At 51.9% G+C, this 20,281-nt stretch overlaps 1 protein-coding gene across 6 annotated transcripts in view; it reads right to left on the reverse strand.

Moving 5' to 3' along the window:
* The window catches only part of KSR1 (kinase suppressor of ras 1), a 146,181-nt gene that overhangs the window by 101,709 nt on the left and 24,191 nt on the right, over positions 1-20,281 (reverse strand). The window contains exon 1 of one of the 6 annotated variants that reach the window (XM_027625722.1): positions 12,830-12,925. The exons of the other annotated variants lie outside the window; for them this stretch is intronic. The gene's annotated coding sequence lies outside the window, so the exon portion shown is untranslated. Of the gene's footprint in view, positions 1-12,829; positions 12,926-20,281 lie in introns of those variants that run through there. 6 annotated transcript variants of the gene reach the window in all.

Below are 20,281 nucleotides of genomic sequence, written 5' to 3' on the forward strand. Positions count from 1 at the left end.
CAGAAGGAACGAACGTGGAAAAAGAGAAAACCACCGTGTTATCTCAGGTCAGGGCGGAGCAAACAGTGAGGAAGTGGCCCAGGTGGATTTGGGTGGAGATAGGGACTGGCCAATGCCCTGGACACTTTGGGTGGGGGTGGGGAGGTCGGGGGTGAGGGGGGCTGTACCTCAGGCTCCCAAGTTAGGATTATACAGTGACCCCCCCCCACTATGTGTGAACTAAATCTGCCCCCCACCCTGGCCCCTGGACAAGGGGGTGGAACCCAGGGCCTCCCCAACACACACCTAATAGAGGGCTCTGGCTTCTTTAACCAATATTTATCCAATGTTTAAAAGGCATGTGGCCTGGAAAGCAGGGTCGTACCCTAATGCCAGGAACACGGAAACCTGGGCTTCACCCTGCCTAGCTCTGCAGAGTATCTGCTGGGGCATCAGGATTGGCCACCCGACCTCTGGATGCCTGGGTTCTCTGATGGGGCTGTTCAAAATCCAGGCCAACTCTCAGTTAACACAGAAAGAAGAGCCCAATGGAGACAAGTGCACCTGTTTTCTCTCCAGGACGGGCTCCCTGGTCTGAAGCCTGTGTGGTACCCCCTCCCCTTCCTGCACCTCCTATGAGCAAGTGTCCAGCTCCTCTGTTTTCAGCAGGACACGGAGATTCGGAGGGAAAAGAGGGACTGAGCCCAGAGAGCGGAGCGGAGTGGGGTAAAGAGCCCGAGTCAGACAGGTTTCACCATCAGCTCTGGCACTTACCAGACAGCAGGACTTTGGGCCAATACACTACGGCTTGGTCCCTGTGATTCTCATCTGCAAAATGGGCATCATGGACCCTCCCAACCGGTGGGAGGATTCAGAGGGATGAGGCACAGGGCTTGGGGTTGTCACAGGCACCCAATCAATGTTAGCCATTATTCTAACTGCTCAGAGCCAGGATCCCAGCCAGGGCTCATGAAATCAGGTCCAGTAGGACACCCTTGAGCCCACTTCCAGGCCCAACCCCCCCGCAAAGTCCACCCTAAGCCATTCCACTCTGCGAGAAGTTCCCTCCGTGACCTGACTTCTGTGCCCAAGACCCCAGAGGTATTACCAGGGTAGCTGTCTCTGTGCATACTCTGCCCTGGGGCAGGGCTGGAAGCAGGAGGTACTGGGGCACAGGGAGGGATTACGGGGGTGCCCAGGTGGGTTTCACTTCTCCCCTCTCCAAGGCAAGTCAACCCCTCGTGGGGCAGGACAGTAGCTACCAGCCTACGCTCCAGAACGGCGCTGCCCAACAAAAGTGTAATGTTAGCTCCCATGGATCTTCAGATTTGCTAGTAGCCACGTTATAAAAAGAAACAGAAGATATCAATTGCAATGACATTTAACCAATCATATCCCCCCAAATCACTCCAATGCGTAATAAAAAACATACAAAATATTAAAAAGTAAGGAGATCTTGGACATTCTTTGGTTCACATTGTCTTCTAAATCTGCATGCATTTTTACAGCTAGAGCACGTCCCCGGATGGACCAGCCACATTTTTAGGGGCTCAATAGCCACGTGTGGCTAATGGCTGCCATACAGGAAAGAGCAGAATGAACATTTCCACTATTACATAAAGTTCCATCACACAGGGCAGCTGTCCCGTTCATTAAATCCTGGGAGTTTCTGACCCTCGGCAGGTGGGGAGTGGCATGGGTGGGGCTCCTCTTTCTGAATTACCAAGGGGGCTGATTTCTCTGACAGCTGGGGGCCGACAGGAAATACCTGTTTGTCCGCTGTGAAAAAGTTTTCCCCTCCTTCTTCCTCGGGCTTGGGCACGGCTGGGGGGGGTTTCCATGACACCTGCAGAACCCAAAGCACGAAGCAGCACCGTCCCCCAGGGAGTTGAACCTATACCCAGACCACATGAGAGAAAAATTCAGCCTAGGGGAACCCCCCACCCCGGCCCCCACGACAAGAGATAAAAGCTGACCCTCAGCGGGGCCTCTGGGCAGCCTCTCAGCTAAGCAAATCCCAAAGAACACCAAGTTAACCAACTTCAAAGGGTAAAGTTTGACTCCAGGGGCTCGCAGCTTGTCAGCCCCTGAGACGGCTGCTTCCAGAAAAATACAATCAAAAGGGAAATAATGTCCAACCCCACACACGGATTGGAAAAATCTGGCTAGATGCATGCGACCAAGTATCAGGCAACCAGTAAAACCTCTATGGTAAACATGCACAGCTTTTCTAATAAAGAGTACGCTTTGGGGGCACCTTGGGCGGCTTAGACAGTTAAGTGTCCGACTCCTGATCTCAGCTCAGGTCTTGATCTCAGGGTTGTGAGTTCAAGTGCAGGGTTGGGCTCCACGCTGGGCATGGAGCCTACTTAAAAAAAAAAAAAAAAAAAAAAAAGAGTATGCTTTGTTCAATAACCACACTAAACTAGAATATTTACCTATACTACCTCTTTTTATTATTACAAAGCCAGGAGTTATGATAGTCTTCTTCCCAAGCTATGTGAGGGAGAGAGCAAGGCTCCACACAGTCCAATGAACTTGCCCAAGAAGGCCCGGCCAGCAAGGGTTAAGGCCACCCTGAGCCAAAGCCCACCAGACCCCAGACCTCAAATTCACTACTCTTCTACCACCTTCTGGTGTGTTATATTTGGGGCGGTGGGGGAGACAGCACTGTCCAACGTGTGTCTGCTCTTTCCTTACTAGATGCCTATCTGCCTGCGACGAGGACAGGGAGGAGGCATGGAGGTAACACAGCTTCAGTTAGGTCAGGGGCAGTAAGCCAATTTTTTAAAAATCGTAACGCTGTTTATGCAACGCATCATTTTTTAAAGGCGGCTATCTTCTGGGAAGAGAAAAACTGAGAGAAATACCAAGAAAACCAAGCGTACACAAAGCTGTCCCCAAGGTCTGGAGTCCTACACCCCGCATGGGGCGGGGGGGGGGGGGGCTAAGACTTGAACTATGTTTGCTTGGTGCTTCCAGCGAGAGTAAGAACACAATGGTTACATCAAAGAACTGGGGAGAAGCATGGCTGACGGCAACCTGTTGATCACGTCACGACCTGGCTACAAAATGAGGGAAAGAGCAATAAAAAAATGTGAACCGCTGCCTTGTTTAGGGTGTATGGGCACGGCTGTAAGCATTTCGCCCACACTAAATACACTGGCTCATCCGAACTGCACCACCACGCTACGGAGGTTAAGTACTGTGATCACTCCTGTTTTGCCAATTAGGCAACTGAGTCACGGGCAGATCAATGACTCACTCAAGGTCACACAGCTAGGGCATATGGCAAGGCTGGGATTCATACCCAGGCAGTCGGGCTCCAGAGCAGGGCTCCTGGCCTCTATGCCATGTTACCTGTCATAACAACACTAAACCTCTGCTGTCCGGATCCGAATGAATCACCCAGCTGAGGTGGACACTGCTGGCACCTTCTTGGATTAAGAACCAGTCCCTCCTGGATGAATGAACGTAGCGCGAGGGGAAAGGAGCAGACTTACAGGAAGCACACCCATGCACCTGCAGGCCTGCAGGCTTGTGGGAAAGGCAGTCTTGCTGGGCAAGGGGGGTGCACTATGGAGGCCACACAGTGAGAACCAACTCCTGAAGCGAGGAGCGCCTGGAATGGGGAGGCCGGGGCTGCAGGGGGCAACACTAGACCCCTCCAGCCAGCAACCTGAGGATTTAAACAGACAGTCCCACTGACGAGTGTTCCCAGCTCAGACCCTGTCCACAGCCAGCAGGTACCCACTGGGCAGCACCGTCAGAGCCGTCCCCAGGCTCCCATCCTGTCCCCCAGGGTAAGAGTTCCTCTGAAGACATGAACAGAATGGCAAGAGACTTAATATGTCGTTCCTCCCTTTCTGACTTGTAAGGACCTCTGTCCCTGGCTTTCCAGGGCCACTTCGGTGAAGGCGGACGGGGCAGGCTCTCCTGATCAGGCCCCTTCTGTCGGTGGGAAGAGTGAGGCACCTGGGAGCAGGAGTCAAGCTGACTTTGTTCTGCGCGGCTGGGAAGGGCGCTGGCTCTGTTCCAGGAGAAGCCTGCTCCTGGCACTACACGATCACTGCCCGAGCCTCTGAGGGAGATGAGCACCACTAAGGAGCCTCTAGAGCAATTCCTGTACAGTGACACCCTCTCCAAGGCCATGTGCGCTGGTCAGGTAAGGCAGTACCTGCTTGGGCAACGCCAGAGGTCCTCTCCAGGGCCAGCTGCAGGAGGACACCCCACCCTGCAGTATCCCTTTTTCACGGAGACCCTGAGGTTGGGGTGTTTCCTGCACTTCTGAAACCCAGAGAAAGTGAGACACACCCAGCCCATGCCCCACCCCTGAAAGCCGGCGCTGTGGACCCTCAGGTCACCTCTTCCCCCAGAACCCTCCAAGACCTCCAGCTGCACACCATCTGGCACTTTCTACCCTGTCCCCCCACCCAACTCACTTGACAAACAATACTGTGCCAGATGCTGCAAGAAGCCCCAGGCAGGTAAAGATGGACTTTGCCCTTGGAGCATTCCCAGGCCAGGAACTGACAAGATCCCTCCCCGAGTTGGGTGAGCATTTCAGCCAGGGACTCACAGATGGTTGGCAACGTCACTTGAGCTCTTTAGACCTCAGAAAGGTCCGGATGGGCCTGACAGATCTTCTAAACTCCCATTTCTTCTATGAAGCAATCTGCCAGCATCCCTAAACCTCCCATGGGTTGAGCACAACATCTTCAGAGTATGCAATCCTCCAATACTGGATACTTGAGCCTTTGTCCACAGTATCCAGACAGATGGAAAACACATGCCACCAGCCTAATCCAAATCCTAGCTTCTTCTTGTTCTATTGAGACTACACCGGTCAGCATCAGATAGGCTATGCCGTGAAATCTTAGTGGTGTAAATGACAAAGGTTAGCTCTCATTCACACTGTACATGCACAGAGTTGACCAAGAGCTCTACCCTGGTCCTCCTTAGTCCAGGAGGCGGGCTGCAGGCACCTCCACCATCTGGGAGCTCTGATGGTTGCCACAGTAAGGAGGAAGCAATGTGGCAAATTGCACCTGAGCTCCTGAAGTTTTCCACTCTGAAATGTCACGTTACTTCCTGCTTACGTGTTATTGGCCAACATAAGTCATATCTCCACCCAGCTCTACGAAGGCAGCAGGTGCGATCCTACCTCGTGTTCAGTGGGATGACCAGAAGTAGATGGTGAACTGTACCAGTGACCGCAAGCAGGGTTCGAGCAGAAGTTAATGATATCAGGGGCGCCTGGGTGGCTCAGTCCGTTAAGCGTCTGCCTTTGGCTCAGATCATGATCCCAGGGTCCTGGGATCGAGCCCTGCGTTGGGCTCCTTGCTCAGCGAGGAGCCTGCTTCTCCCTCTGCCTACTGATCCCCCTGCTCCTGCTCTCTCTCCCTCTCTCTCGCTGACAAATTAATTTTTTTAAAAAAGAAGTTAATGATATCAAACTGGGTGAAAGGCTGAATACTGACCGTTTCTAACTCTCTTTAGGTCTGTTTCTCAGTCTCCCACTATTGGCATTTGGGTTGGACAATTCTATGTTTGAGGGGCTGTCCTGTGCATTGCAGGATGTTTAGCAGCATCCCTGGCCTCTACCCACAAGAGGACAGTAGCAAACCGAAACCATGGCAACCAAACTATCTCCTGACATTGCCAAATGTCCCCTGGAAGATAAGATGGCCCCAGTTGAGAACCTCTGCTTTAGACTTAGAAGAAAGCATAATCTCTCCTAAACAAAATAACAGCATCCTCCTCCCTCAAGACACCCTCCTCAGAACTACCGAGACAGTTTTTCTCATTTGCAATATAGGAATAATCATCGATACCCACCTCAAAGGGTTGTTTGGAGGATTAAACCAGCAAATGCTCATAAAGCACTCAGCATGGGGCCTGACACCCAGGGAGGGTGAGCCAGCATGATGCCGCCTCCAAGTAATACGGACTCATTGTTACTATCCCCACCAGAGCTGCTGCCAGCCCTGCAGGCCCAGAGAAGACATGGGAAGGGCCAGGCACAGATTTCTCCCTGAGACAGCAACACAGCCCCTCACTCAGTCCAAGGCCGCCCCTGCCCGCCCCACCCCTCCTCCAAGGCTGAGCGGCTGCTGCAGCGTTCTTGCCATTTGCTCTCCAGCCCCCAAGGCCTATAGTCAGACATCTCTGTCATGATAATGATGACTCACAGTCGGGTAGAAGGTGCTGGCTCAGTGTGCTGGCTCAGCGTGCCGGCTCGATTGTGGGCAAGCAATGGATGATAAACGAGCATCTGCCCAGAAAAAGGCCCTGACCAGTGACATGGTCACCCCACCGGCTACCATGACCACCTGTGAGACGGTCCTCCTCCCAAGGCTGGAGGCCAGCCCGCCCCTCCCAGCATCCACACCCCAGCCCCCCACAAGTCAAGCAGCCCTTTCTCCAGGGCTGGAAGGCAGGGGGAGGGAGCAGAGGGTGCAGTTGACTTTAAATCAGCGAAAGGAAAAGGGAAGGAACGTGGAGGAGAAATGTCAGATTCTACGATCTTAAGTTTTCCCAGATGCCTTACTTGGGTCAAAGGCTCTCAGAATCGGCAGAGAGGCCCTTCAACAACAGCCACCTTGTCTCACAGGACCTCTTCCGAGGGCCAGCCCTGGGACAGTCCAGGCCACACGGAAAGGCTCTGATGGGCACACGGTTCTCTCGCCTCGGTGCTGCTTAGGGGCACCAGCTCCAGAATGAGCAGACCAGGCTTGGAATTCCAGCTCTGCCATTTCCTTGCTGTGCAGCTTTGACAAGCTCCTCAGCCTTGCTCATCTGCAGGGCCCTTACCTACCGCCATGCGGTCTGGGCCCTGCACTAAGGCGCCCGGCCAGGAGGCAGGCATGGCGGCAGGAATCCAGCCCACAACCCTCACCAAACCCAGTGCCCTGGACCACTCCAACCCCATGGACACCTTTAGGAATCTGCATGAAATCTGCATGCATAATCACATACATCTGTCAGAATAGCTAAAATCAACACAAGAAACAACAGGTGTTGGTGAGGATGTGGAGAGAAAGGGGAACCCTCCTAAACTGTTGATGGGAATGCAAACTGGTGAAACCACTGTGGAAAACAGTATGGGGTTCCTCAAAAAGTTAAAAACAGAACTATGCTACGATTCAGCAATCACACTACTGGGTATTTACCCAAAGAACACTAATTCAAAGGGATACATGCACCCCTATGTTTGTAGCAGCATTATCTACAAAAGCCAAGATAGCCCAAGTGTCCATCAACTGATGAATGGATAAAGAACATGTCGTGTGTGTATATATATATATATATATGTTATATATATATACACACACACACAGACATACAAATATATACACACACTGGAATATTATTTAGCCATTAAAAAGAATGAAATCTTGCCATCTGCAATGACATGGACGGAGCTAGAGTAGAATGCCAAGCAAAATAAGTCAAAGACAAATACCACATGATTTCACTTATTTGTGGAACTTAAGAAACAAATGAGCAAAGGGGGGGGGAAGAGAGAGAGGGACAAACCAAGAAACAGAGGGATGGTTACCAGAGGGGAGCTTGGTGGGGGGAATGGGGGAAATAGGCAATGGGGATTAAGGAGTGAACCTGTTGTGATGAGTACAGGGTATGTCTGGAAGTGTTGAATCACTCTATGGTATGCCTGAAACCAATATGACACCGTATGTTAACTAACTGGAATTAAAATAAAAACTTATTAAAAAATAAAATAAAAAATAAAAACTTAAAAAAGAAGAAATTTGCATGCATAGGCGACAGTGGTCAAGCCGATCTTCAGTTCCTCCACCTCTAAATAAGGAGAATCGTCCCCAAATCTCCATAGGGTTATTATGAGGATTAATGGCGATGCATGCAAAGTATTTAGTAGTGGTTGGCATGTAGGAAGTGCTCAGTGATTGTTGCAATGATAATTAGGATAAATCCCAATGATGATGATGATGACGATTTAATTTATAGCCTTAGTCAATGTCCTGCGATGACGATTTAATTTATAGCCTTAGTCAATGTCCTGCTGCCAAAGCAATCAGAACAAACTAAATGCTGCCTGTGGGGCCGCCACGAGGATTAAACGAGATAATGTATGAGAGATGCATAGAATAGGAAGGGTTCAATAAGCGCCAGCAATTATTTTTACAGACTTGCACAGCCTTTGGTCTAAATTCTGCATCCTGGAGTTTCACCCAAGCATGATCTCCCGGTAAGGCCATGCCAAGGATTCAGAGTTAACACTCACGAAGGGGCTGGGGTCAAGGCCTGGCGGGGTCAGGGGTTAGAGGTGGCACAGACACAGCAAATAACTTCAGCCCCCCTGATCTCCCCTCTCCCCTCCCGGGCTCCCCAGGCTGTGTACCTGCCAAACCGTCAATCCCCTTTGCCCCCCTTCCAAGCAGAAAGCCTCAGCAGACGCCTTCTACGTCACGTTTCAGGGGACCCTGCTTTGGGTTAGCTGATGAATTTACTCCGAAGCCACGCGGCTGTATCCCAGCCAGTCCCTCTGAATCTCGGCACAAGGATTTTCACAGATGTATTATCGAGTGCCTACCTGAGCCAGACCGGGCTTCGCTCCGGGGAGCCCATGAAGAAGGCATCGTGAGTGCTTTACCAAATATTTTGCTGAGAGCCCTGAGGCGCTCCCCGACCTGGCAGTTGGCTACCTACCAGAATAGGAAAGGGCAGCCTGGTGTGCTTTTTGTTCTGAGAAAACAAAGTGGTCATCACCCTGACCCAGACCGAGCTCCAGACCGAGCTCCACACCGGCTCACAAAACGGCTGCTCAGGAACACTTTTCTGGGAGTTCCTTGGAAATGGAACCCAAGCTCACCAGACTAGGGCTTCACTTTTTCCTGACTTCTTAAAAACTGGGATGACTTTGGCCGCCCTCCAGTGTCCAGGAGCCTGGTTCTCTCTTCGTAGCTCCACAGACTGACCGTTAACAGTGGAATGGCCAGGTTCCCAAGGGTCCAGAGAGTCCCCTCCCGAGGGCGAGGCGAGGAAGCCTCACTGAAAGCGGTGGGATTCGCTCCGGCCGTCTCTGCCTCGGGTCACCCCTCTTGCTGCCCAGGAGCCTAACAGAAATCAGGGCAGCCCCCACTCCGTGAGCTGTCCCTCGCTTCTGCCTTCCTGCCGCGGCCCCCACCACATTGCCCTGGCTGGGCTGCAGGCCGACCAGGTCCTTACTCTTCTCGCTCCGAACAAACCTGCAACAGCCCTTTTGATGACCTCAGCATTCCTGATGACCCCGGGGCCCCCCTCCCTCTCACCCTGGGTTGCTTGCCCCTCTCTATTTTCCCGCAGAAATCCTCCAGAAACTGAATGAACTCGGACCGGACGTATCCTCTGCAGCCACACTAATTTTTTTTTTTTTTTTTAATGCCTCATGGATCCCTCTGCTCCATCACAGTGAGCACTCCCGGGTGTGAGTAAAGTTTCCCCAGGACCAACAACAGTTTTTTAAGTCCCCGTGCCAGGCCCCACCCCACAGATTCTGGTTGGGCTTCTCTGGGGTGGGGTTCAGGCCTCAAAATCCTCCACAGCTCTCTCTCCAGGTGATTCTAATGGGCAGCCAGAGCTGCTCACCTGTGTGTAGCGGGATCACCTTGGGGCACACAGAGGTCCTGCTGGGCGGGGTGGGGCAGGTCCCATGCTTTGTCCCCAGGAAGGTCCCCAAGCAATTCTGGGAATGACGCAAGTTTGGGAGCAACCAGGCTGTCTGGAAAACAGGATCTCAGACAGTTTTAAAAAGGGATATGGCCAATCGGGCTTTTTCCTTGGAACTCCTGGGCTGCTTCCCTGTGGTTAAAATCACCCAAACAGAATTGTCCCACAAGGTTGGGCAGAAGTAGAGTCGGTCAGGAGGCAAGTCTAAGGGCAAAGTACCACAGCTGCTGGGAAAAAAACACGCACACGCTTGCACGCAAACACACACATGCACGCACATGTTCACAGGACACATGTACACACGCACACGTACCCACACGTACGTGTAACCACATGTACACACTCTCCCCATCTTTGCAGCAAAACCTGTTCAAACCTGTCTGCCCACCCCGGAAAGAAAGCGCCACCCTGACGGTCTGGTGTGTGCACGCCGACGCTCCCAGACTTCCCAGAAAGAGGTCTTTCCCTCTTGCTGAGCCTCCTGCAGCCAAGCAGTTCCACAAACGGTGGTTTTCACGTTGGCCTACTGCTCCCAGCGCTAGTACTGTTTTTTCTTAAACCCACTCGCTTTTTAAAAATTAACATAATTGCTACAAAGGGGACGCTTATCTGTGCCGGACAGAGAAGATTTCCAGAAAAACAAGGATAACTGAAACCAAACAATGTCATTAAATCTGGCGGACCCTGTTCTCGGCGGACGTCTGGGATCCTGAGAGGCCCATTTCTTCCTGGTCCTGTGCTCCTTGCTTCTTAAAAAGGGAGATGGCTTCAGACCTTCTCCTCAAGGCCACTGAAGGGCTTCTCCTGGGACTTAAGGCAACTCACGCTGCATCTGGGCATCACCGAAAATGGTCTGGGGTGCCCACCTTGCCTTTTGTCCTAAGCCGAGTCTTCCAGAAAGGACAGCAATACTGAGAAGCGAAAGATACTGGGACGCCTCACCCAGTGATGGAAAGAGGGCAAACCACACCCAAGGCCACAGAAGCCCACGGCCCGCCCCTGTGCTGGTCACTCAACCGACCCCAGCTTCAGCGTCTGCCCAGGGACTTGCCAGCCCTTCACATTCATGCAGACCTTCGTGCAGATGGTTAGGAGTGGCGTAGGATGATGAAGAAGGCCCACGACTAGCCCAGATGCATGGCCACTGTCCCCCATGCAAAAATGAAGGTGGAACTGAGAGCAGAAGACCAAACGCCGGCCCACCTGCCCGCCTCAGGGAGCAGCTCCACATCCTCTTCTCCCCCACGGGAGCGAGGAAAAGACCACTTGCTGCTGCCCCCAGAGAAAATACCAGAGCAGTGAGGGTCGAATGCCTTCTGTTTACAGAACCATGAAAACAAACATGGGCTTTTTAAAAAAAACTATCCAAACAGAAGCAGAACTTGCAGGAGAGGTCCAGGATGCTCAACATCCTCACCTGGCTTGCTCCCACCCTCACCTCAAGATGACAGGGGAGGGGTGTGGCTTCCAGCAGATTCACTAGCCCCCCAGAGAGCCACGTTCCCCACTTCCACACTGCTAGCCCCTCCAGACATTCTTCATCCTCACTCAGCTGGAAAGACTACTAGGAGGAAAAGGCCCCTACATCCGGCTGGGGGTTGGGAATCCTGAGGGCCACTAACTCATCTCGAAAGGCACGAAGGCCTTAACCATTAACCTGAGGTCCCCAGGCCTCACTTGCCGGTTACCAGGGCACCCACGCAGTCCCGGTCTGCATTCCTGCTTTCAGGCCTGGTCCACCAGGGGCCCACCCAGAGGAAGCCCCAGTGCCGTACCAAGGCCTCCCTGAGCCCAGGTGTGTGAGGAAAGGGGACCAGGAAGTCTGGCTGTGACAGATTTTTCAAAGACTTAGAATCAGCTATAAGGCCGGACAAAACAGAGAAAAGAGGTTTTTCTATTCAACTCATGGGTTTTAAGGTTTCTAATTTTAAGGGCAATTGGGGTTTCATTAACTAGAAGGATCGCTTGTATACACCCTTCTCCCCCCGCCCATCTTAGTAAACATAATTGGAGACAAACAAAAGATGCGTCATGCCTGGCTCTTTCTCTGGTCACATTTGGGTGGTTAGAGATAAGACATCCCCTCGGGCAAACATTAACCACCACCCTTGGGCCTCAATCTCTTACCCAGAATAAGGCCGCAGTTACTGAAGGAGAGACAGGCCTATCCTGGGAGCTTGGCCAAAGTGGATTCAAAATGCCAAGCCAGACTACTGGCCCATGAGGTCCCTACAAGCCAAAACCCGGGGGTCCTCATGGGGCAGTGGCAGGGCCTAGAAGGTTCCAGAAACATTTACTATCTGTTCACATAGGATCCAGCCATTAAATTAGGCTTCCAGGCAATGGCCTTCCAACCCAAAAAGGATGCATTTTCCAGATTGTTCCCACCATAGACCCACCATCAACTCAGGTTCCAAGGCACTGCAGGACTGATGAAGCAATGAACCCTCGGTGAAATTGCAGTGATTAAAATACCCACTTGGCAGTCATGTGTTAACCTGGTAGGCACGGTCTTACTGGACACCGTTCAGAGAATTTCGGGGCTGGAGGGGTCTTTAGAAATGATCGCCGAGCCTGTCTCGTTAGAGGAGGGGGCCGTGTCCCAGGGAGAGGCAGGAAACAGGTCTAAGTCACCATCCAGGACCCAGGTCTTCAAACCCCGGGGTCCAGGCTGTCCGCTGCACCTCACCTCCTCTGTGTGGAGGGGGCCACTGGTCTCCTCTTGAGTTAACACACAGCCACACAAGGGCAAATGCACAAATAAACTGCTTTTCTGCCAAGACACTGGATCAGGCCAAGGCAGTGAGAGATCAGTAGAGACCTGGGCAGGGAGGAGGGTGAGGAAGTGGAGCCACTCCCGAATACACCCCCCCCATCCCCTCTGCCCCGAAGGCACTCGTTCTTCTCAAAAAAACCTACCCACTCCTGCCCTGCAAAGACCAAGGTTTCCAACAGACACCTTCTCCAAAACCATGCTCAACTTTTCCAACTGTGTTCCCCACCCAAGGGATACGGGAGACATCCAGAAAACCCACCCTGGCCTCCAGCTCTGAGCAAAACTCACAGCTACTCCACACACCTGAGGCCTCCACCCAGAGGAAGCCCTCCCTCCCTTCACTCCTGGATCGCCGCCGCCACTGCCCTTACGGGCTGCACCCACCTCGGACCTGCGCTGCCTGGGAGCCCCTTCCCTGCGTCTCTCAGGCCGCAGACCAGAGTCAGAGCAGGATCACCCGGGGCACCTGCTCGTGGGCTGGGCCAAGGGACACTGCCAGGGCCGCCTCCCAGGCTCAGGGAGCCACCCAGCAGGCCGCACTGAGTCAGAGGCCAGGGTCCAAAATTGGCTTCCTGGACAACCTGGAAGGGGCACCGCCCAATGGCGCTCCGGAGAAGGAGCCCCCATTATCAGGACATGCACATGGAGAGGGCTGCCAACCAAGATCGATCTCGATGGGGGAAGATCAGGGAAACAGCTCCTTCAAGAGCCGTTTTACGTAGTTGGCTATCAAAAAATGCAAATGCAAGAAATCTCCTTCCTGCTCTTTATTGCTTTTCAATGTAAATTAAAAGACCTGTTCCTTCACGTCTCTGGAATCCAAAATATCAGTCCCTAGACTGGTCTCGAAGGAAACATTAACCCTGTAGAGTCACGGCAGGCTGGAGTGGCAACAAGCCGGGGTCCGATTAAGGCACTGACCAGGCCCAGGACCCCTAGGCAGGTGAAATCCAACCTTTTCACTTGCTTTCACACCTGGGATTGATGCATTCTCCTCAACCTCACTTACAGGTTGAGCTCCCAAATTATTGCCACCTGCCGACGCCTTCCCACCTCCTCTTCCTCGCTTCCGACAGGCCCACGGTGCTCACCTGCTCGGCCAGCTGGCAAAAATGCACCTCCTACATCCCATCCCGGCATATGCCCACCTCCCCAGGGATAATCCTGTATGCTCCCTGCCCAAAACCCCATCGCAATTTCACTCTCAGATTTCCAGTCTTTGTTTAAAGGGCCTTTAAAAAAAAAAAAAATCTTGACTTGTTCCTGGAAGCTTGTCATACTTTTTTCCCCCTGCTGTCCGACAGGAGAAAAGAGGAGCCCAGTTTCCAGTTCACGGTGACCAGCAAGCATTTCTGGGCCTCAGCTCTGTTTCTCTCCGGCCAGGCGGAGGAAGAGGCCGTGAGCGTCCAGCCAGCCACTCACACCACAGAATGGGAGCCTCGGGTGCCCCAAATTAGAGGCAGTAAACAGCCAAACCTCCTGGCTTTAGCAGGGGCTGTTTTGCTTTGCGACTATTCCAGCAGCAGGCACAAGTCTTCAACCCTGCCACTGAATATAACCAGCACAACTTAAAAATGCTCTGCAGATCGCATTATTCGCCATTCAGCGCACCTGCCTCTCCACTCTACCCCGTAATTACAGAGAGTTTGGGGTTGGGATTTTTTTATGATGCTGCTTTTTAAGCACATGACAACACAGAAGGGTTATTTAAATCTGAGCTAGAGGAGGGGAGATCAGCATTGTTAAAAGGGCAAAATTAAGAACACATTTCCCTGGGTCTTAGGTAATTCAAGGTCACTTGCAATAAACAAGACAGAAAACATCTGAATCAAATGTACCATGGGGCTCCACCACCTTGCAGGGTCTGACAAACCGTAAGCACGGAATAGAGCTGACTGTTAATGTCTCCTAGAAAATCTACCACATTGAGAAATTCAAGTGCATGATTTCCTGTCTGACTCAGGTGTTTTACCACTTTTCTTGGTCCCCTCCCCGTTCTGAAAAGTGCACATTGATGGTTATAGACGAGGACTCTCTTTAGAAAGACGTGCTCCAGTCCTGCCCTCACCAACCATTTACTGGCTGTGTGATCTGCGGCACATCACTTAACTCCCCAGAGCCTCCACTGCTTACTTTATAAAACGGGGATGGTAGTCCCTATTACTTCATAGGGTTTCCTGAGGAATAAAAGATTAGAGTTGCCACGTGCATCACACCGTAAACGTTCAGTGAATGCCAACTTTAATCAGAATGATGAAGGAACACACATTGCTTTGGGAACGGTCAGTAAGGCTCCGTGCCAATGCCTTCTATGAAGTGGCATCGCTAAAGCAAGGTAATCCCCATTTCCCTCCCTACAAAATGGCATACATTTTCCAGCTAAGACAAAAAGCAGGGCTGGGAATGCCAAGTACTAAGTGTATAATACCATTTGATGAGCACCTAGCATGGGCCAGGAATTTAACCATATATTCACGAATCTTCATCACCCTGCAAGGCAAGTAGTGTTAGTCCCATTTCACAGGTGGGGAGCTCAGGCTCGAAACATGTCCCATCACCTCCTGATTCCAGGTGAGTCTCAATGTAAACACGGAAGATCAGGATCGGCGCCCAGGGCTTGGTGGCAAGCACTAAAGCACTTGGTGCCTCAACTTCTGGGCCTCTGTGTAGCTCATACCCTCTCCCTGCAACAGCGTGTCGTGTTAGCGTATTACTATTCACAGAATGTTCTAGAGCTGAGAGACTAGGCGCCTGGCCTCATCCGATCCCTTAATTTAGGAGTGTTAGAAATTCAGCCCAAGGGAAGAGAAGTGGCCTGTCCAAGGTCACATGATGGCCCAGAGGCAGGGCTGGTATTCGGCCACAGGTCTACTGACTCTGGAGAAGGATCTTGCCATTGGATGCCCCAGCAGTTCCCAGAGGAGTGGGTCGGCACCGGGAACAGGCAGGCATACCTCTGAACAGATTTCAAAGCAATGCAGAGGTGACCTAAGCAGGCCCCTCCCTCCCCAGACTGCCGGGAAAGCAAACTGGCCCGATGTGCACTGGGCCGGCTATCTTGAGCTTGGTTCACCCCTGAACCACAATCTCGAGATTATCAGTGTGAAAAATTACCTTGCTAGAGGCTTCATGAACTTCTATTTTAAGGCCACCCACTCCTAGCTGTGGCACGCACGCGCCTGGTCCCACCTCTTCCCCGCGACATGCAACTCATCCGCCTGTCGGCGAGGGACTTCCATGAGGTGGCTGACCCCTGTAAATAATTAAGGGGTGATCCCATCACCTCGGGGAGGCCTACTGAGAGGGAGGCACAGCTAACAGCCTCACAACTGCTTCCTCAACAGATGGCGAGCCGAGTGTATCAGGAACACAGCCCACAGAGCCAGCCTGCCTAGGGGCCAAACGAGGTAGGAGCCAGGGGCCTCTGCTTTCACAGGCTAGCTTTAAGAGCAAAGACCTGTGCACCCCTGGGCAAATCCATCCTTACCTCTAGGATGGCCTGCCTCTTCTTAATTTGCAGGAAAACAATTAGAAAGCAAAATCACCCAAAGAACTTGTCTTTCATGGGCAGGGAAGAACTCCTTAGAGTAAAAAAAGCCAGTTTCCCCTCCATCCCCCAAAAGTCAAGCCCTGTGAACAGTTTGGGAGGCACTGGTGAGTGATGGAGTTCTCTCTGGGTCTGTGCACATCTGTACAAAGAGGTATGGACACATACATAAGCTTTTAAAAAAAACAGGAATGCACCATATATATCATTCTGCCTGACTTTTTTTTTTACACTTACACTTTTTTTACACTAACAGACCATGGAAATAATTCCAAGACAGTCCATAGATCTATCGTGTCCGTTTCACAGTCATAGAGTATTTCATAAATGATCCAATTTTCTCTTCCTGCTGGACACTTTTAGGGGTCTCTAACTTTTTGCTTCTATGGACAAAGCTACAGTGAACATACACCTGTGTGTATACAGGCATGGTTTGTGTCAGATGTCAGATTCCCAGGCGTTAAGACTGCTGAACCCTAATATACATCTTCAGTTTTCATAAGAACTGTCAAAGTACCAGGCACAAAGGTGGTACCCATCGGCACAACTCAATTACACCTAAGAGTTGCAAAGTGCACTCTGGAGCACTTCCACGGAAAATTTCACTAGCGGGGGAGAAAAGGATGATTGCTCTGCCTGAAATGTTCGGAAACCACCTAAAAGACAGTAATAACTGTTAACATACAGCATTTACGATGTGCTTAACGCTTTATAAGATAATCTCATTTCATGCTCCAACAGCCCCATTTCACGAAGGCGGAAACTGAGACGCAGTAATTTTTATACGGTCCCTCCAGTGCACTGACAAGAGGTAGAGCCTGGAGAGACCTAGGCAAGCCGATTCTGGAGCCCACATGCTTGCTACGTGCTTTCCTGCCCTCTGAGCACACAGGTCCATGCAGACTCACAACTACAAAAATGCTTCCAGACCTAGGCCTGTTGGCCTCTCCGAACCAATTCTGACAAGCTTCTAGGTCATCACCTTTCTGCCCAGACTGGTGAACCCAAGGAGCATCGTCACTTTGAGAAGGTGCCTGCATCCCCTCTTCCCCCTGAGAACTCCACCACCTCCCAGGCCCTCACCCTTCCAAATCCAGAGGATGTCATCTCCTCCGCTGCCTGTTCATGACCTGCTGGGCAGGTCTGTCCTCCCTATGTCACAGCCACAGACCCTGAAGGAGGAAGTAAAGAGACCAGAGGCAGAAGATCTGCTCAAAAGGAGAAAGAAGCAGCAAAAGGCCGCCAAGGCCCTGATGCCGCCCATTCACTGGCCTTGGATTTCAGTGCACACCACCCCACAATTTCTACACCAGGGACTGTCCTCATTCATCTTTTTTTTTTTTTTAAGAGGTACAGGGGACAGAGAGAGGTGAGGAGGGGTAGAGGGAAACGGAAAGAGAACCTTAAGCAGGCTCCATGCCCAGCACAGAGCCTGATGCGGGGCTCGACCTCACGACCCTGAGATCATGGCCAAGAGCCCCCCAGGCGCCCCAGGACTGTCCACATACAGAACCAAGAGAGAAAGGAGAGAAGAGCCAGAACTTTTGCACACGTGGATTCAAGCTTCCCAGGGATTTTGGTTCAAAGGGGTCGGTGTGGGGATGAAGAACGAGAAACGGAAGGACAAAAAAGGAAAAAGGACATGAGGAAGAAGCAGATGAAGCAGGAAAGGAAACGGGAGGAGGAGCAGTTCAAAAACACACGGGCCTGGGCTGGAGCACCTGAACCAGCCCCCCTGCCTCACTCCTTTCTGCAGAAGAAAAGCAGAAGAGCAGACCCGGGCCCCTCGCAGGGACATTGCATAATCAAAAGAAAAGGAACTTTTCTGCCTGGAGGGAAGCCTGCAGTTGCGTTCCCATCCATGCGCTTCTCCCCAGCAACCACTTCTGGCCAGCAACCAAGGCACACACCCAACTGGAGATCCCACCCTCCCCAAGACCCGGGCCCGAGGGGCATTGGGGAAAGGGAGGCATCAGACAGGAAGCGCTGGTTCCAGGTGAGTGGCCCAGGACGTCCATGCATGAGGACCCCAGAGCCATGGAGGGCTTCCTGCTAGAGCATTTCCATGTTGTTCTAGAAATGACTGGCAGGTCAGGGAGGCTGATGTAATTAAGACCTCTTACAGCGTATTTTTCATTAACGGTGGTTCCTGGAAGCCCGAAAAATTACTGCAGCCATTGTAAGTAATGACAAAAGATTGGAAACACCCTGAATATCCAGCAAGAGGGGATCGGTAAAAAATAACAATAATAATAAGATAAGGGCACATCCGTGCAGAGGAAATGTTATGCAGCTATTAAAAAGAACAAGACAGCTAGCTCTACATGTCCTGATGTGAGCCGATCTCCCAGGTAGAACAAGAGCAGAAGCAAGCACAGGAGAGAACAAACAGCGTGCTCAGGCGAGTAAAGGCGATGAGGAACAGTGAACAGGATGATTCCTGCCTGAGGCGCTGGCAATTCTCTTATTTCTCAACCTGAGTAGTAGGTACACAGGTGTTCAGTTGATTAAACTGCACATACATTTTATATATGCTTGAGTATATGATATTTCACAATTAAAAATTTTTAAGGGTGGGTGCATATGCCTAGAAAATCACTAAAACCTTCAAAGTAAATGCCTCTGATAAGGGAAACTGGGGGGAGGGGCAGTGGGGTGCAGTGTGAGGGAGGTTTGCTTTGACTCTATATCCTTTTATAACTTTCAATATCTTTTACCACACGCATGAATTGCCCATCTTAAAAAAAAAAAAAAAAAAAAGAACAGTGCCTGGCAATCCTCCAGGGTGTTTTGGCATCATAGATCGGGAAAGTACCCAGGGGGCCAGTTTCCCCATTTTGCAGCTGAAGAAGCTGCAGCCCAGAGCATCTGAGTGTCCTATCTGTGGCCACACAGCAAGTGAGTGGCAGACAGGAAGAGAAGCCAAGCCTCCAGGTGCAGGCCAGTGTTCTCCACCTTTCACTCTCTCAACCGCAAGTCCCAGGGTGGGAGTCACAGGGCATAGTCAAGGTTGGAGCCCCCACGTCTGGAGCCTCCTGCCCCCATGTCCCCTGGGCTGCTGCCTCCAGCCTGTGGGCACACAGAAGGACAGACAGACAGACAGACAGACAGGCGGGCGGGCAGGCTCCAGGGCACTGTCAGCTGCGTGGCCACTCCCGAGTCCCTGGTAGGTGTCCTCCCGGCTAACCGCCGCCTGGCAAACCACCACCCAGCAAACCCACGGGACGAGTTCCACATTTTGCCACTGCGCAGTCATAACCATGTACATCGGGGGGAGAAAGCACTTGCCCTGGTGTCTCCAGGCCAGCAGCCAGGCACCACACCTACCCGCTCGATGGCCTTAGATCCCAGACCCAGCCAGCGGCCAGGCACCACACCTACCCGCTCGACGGCCTTAGATCCCAGACCCAGCCAGCAGCCAGGCACCAAGAGCCAAACCAGACTCTGGTTGTAAACCACCACCCTTGTTGGTGTGTTTACGCTGAAGAAAATCCTCGAGGGCTGTGCAGAAGGATCATAAAACCTCAGAGCCATGGGGAGTTTAAGAAAACTGGACGGTTTTCCCGGCAGTAAAAATCTACCACGCCTGTTTCATTTATGGGAGGCCAGAAACAACTCAATCCAAATTTTAATACTTCCTTATTTAATAAATGCTAACGAACCCGAGTTCATATATCCTTTCCAACAAACAGCACCCCCGTGCGAGCCGGGCACACTGGGAGCACGGAAGGTAAAGACAACAGCTAACATGTGGAGAACGTTTACCAGACAGCTGGATTTAACATTCGAGACAGGCTGCTAAGCTCTCTGCACGTGGCACCTAGCGGCCTCACGGCGGTCCTATGGGGAGAGTCAGCTGTTACCCATTTTACAGAGGAGGAAGTCAAGGCTTTGGGGGTAACCTGTCCAAAGTGACAGGGCTAGCAAGTGGCAAACTGAGGTCAGTCGGGCTCCAAAGGCCGTTCCCGCCCATTGAGCAAGACACAGCCCTGTCCACAGGAACTTGCCCCCTAGCAAGGGTCTGGACTTCCCCTAAATCTACTCTGCCTGCAAGGGGGCCAATCCGACCTGTGACTTCCCACTCCCTCCCACACTCTGAAGGGGGGAGCGTTTCCCGAGGAGTTGCAAATAAATCAAGGGCCCAGGATCCATCCATTACGCGGCCCTCTCCGCTTCGGCTCCAGACCAAGGGCCCTGATGACCTCCATGTTGACGCCAAGCCAAGGTGACAGCCTGGGTGAAAAGGCTTTGTGTCACAAGGGACCTGACACCCTCACTCCCCCGCCACC

The sequence above is a fragment of the Zalophus californianus genome, chromosome 16 (assembly GCF_009762305.2).
Source record: "Zalophus californianus isolate mZalCal1 chromosome 16, mZalCal1.pri.v2, whole genome shotgun sequence".
In the NCBI taxonomy this organism is placed as follows: Eukaryota; Metazoa; Chordata; class Mammalia; order Carnivora; family Otariidae; genus Zalophus; species Zalophus californianus.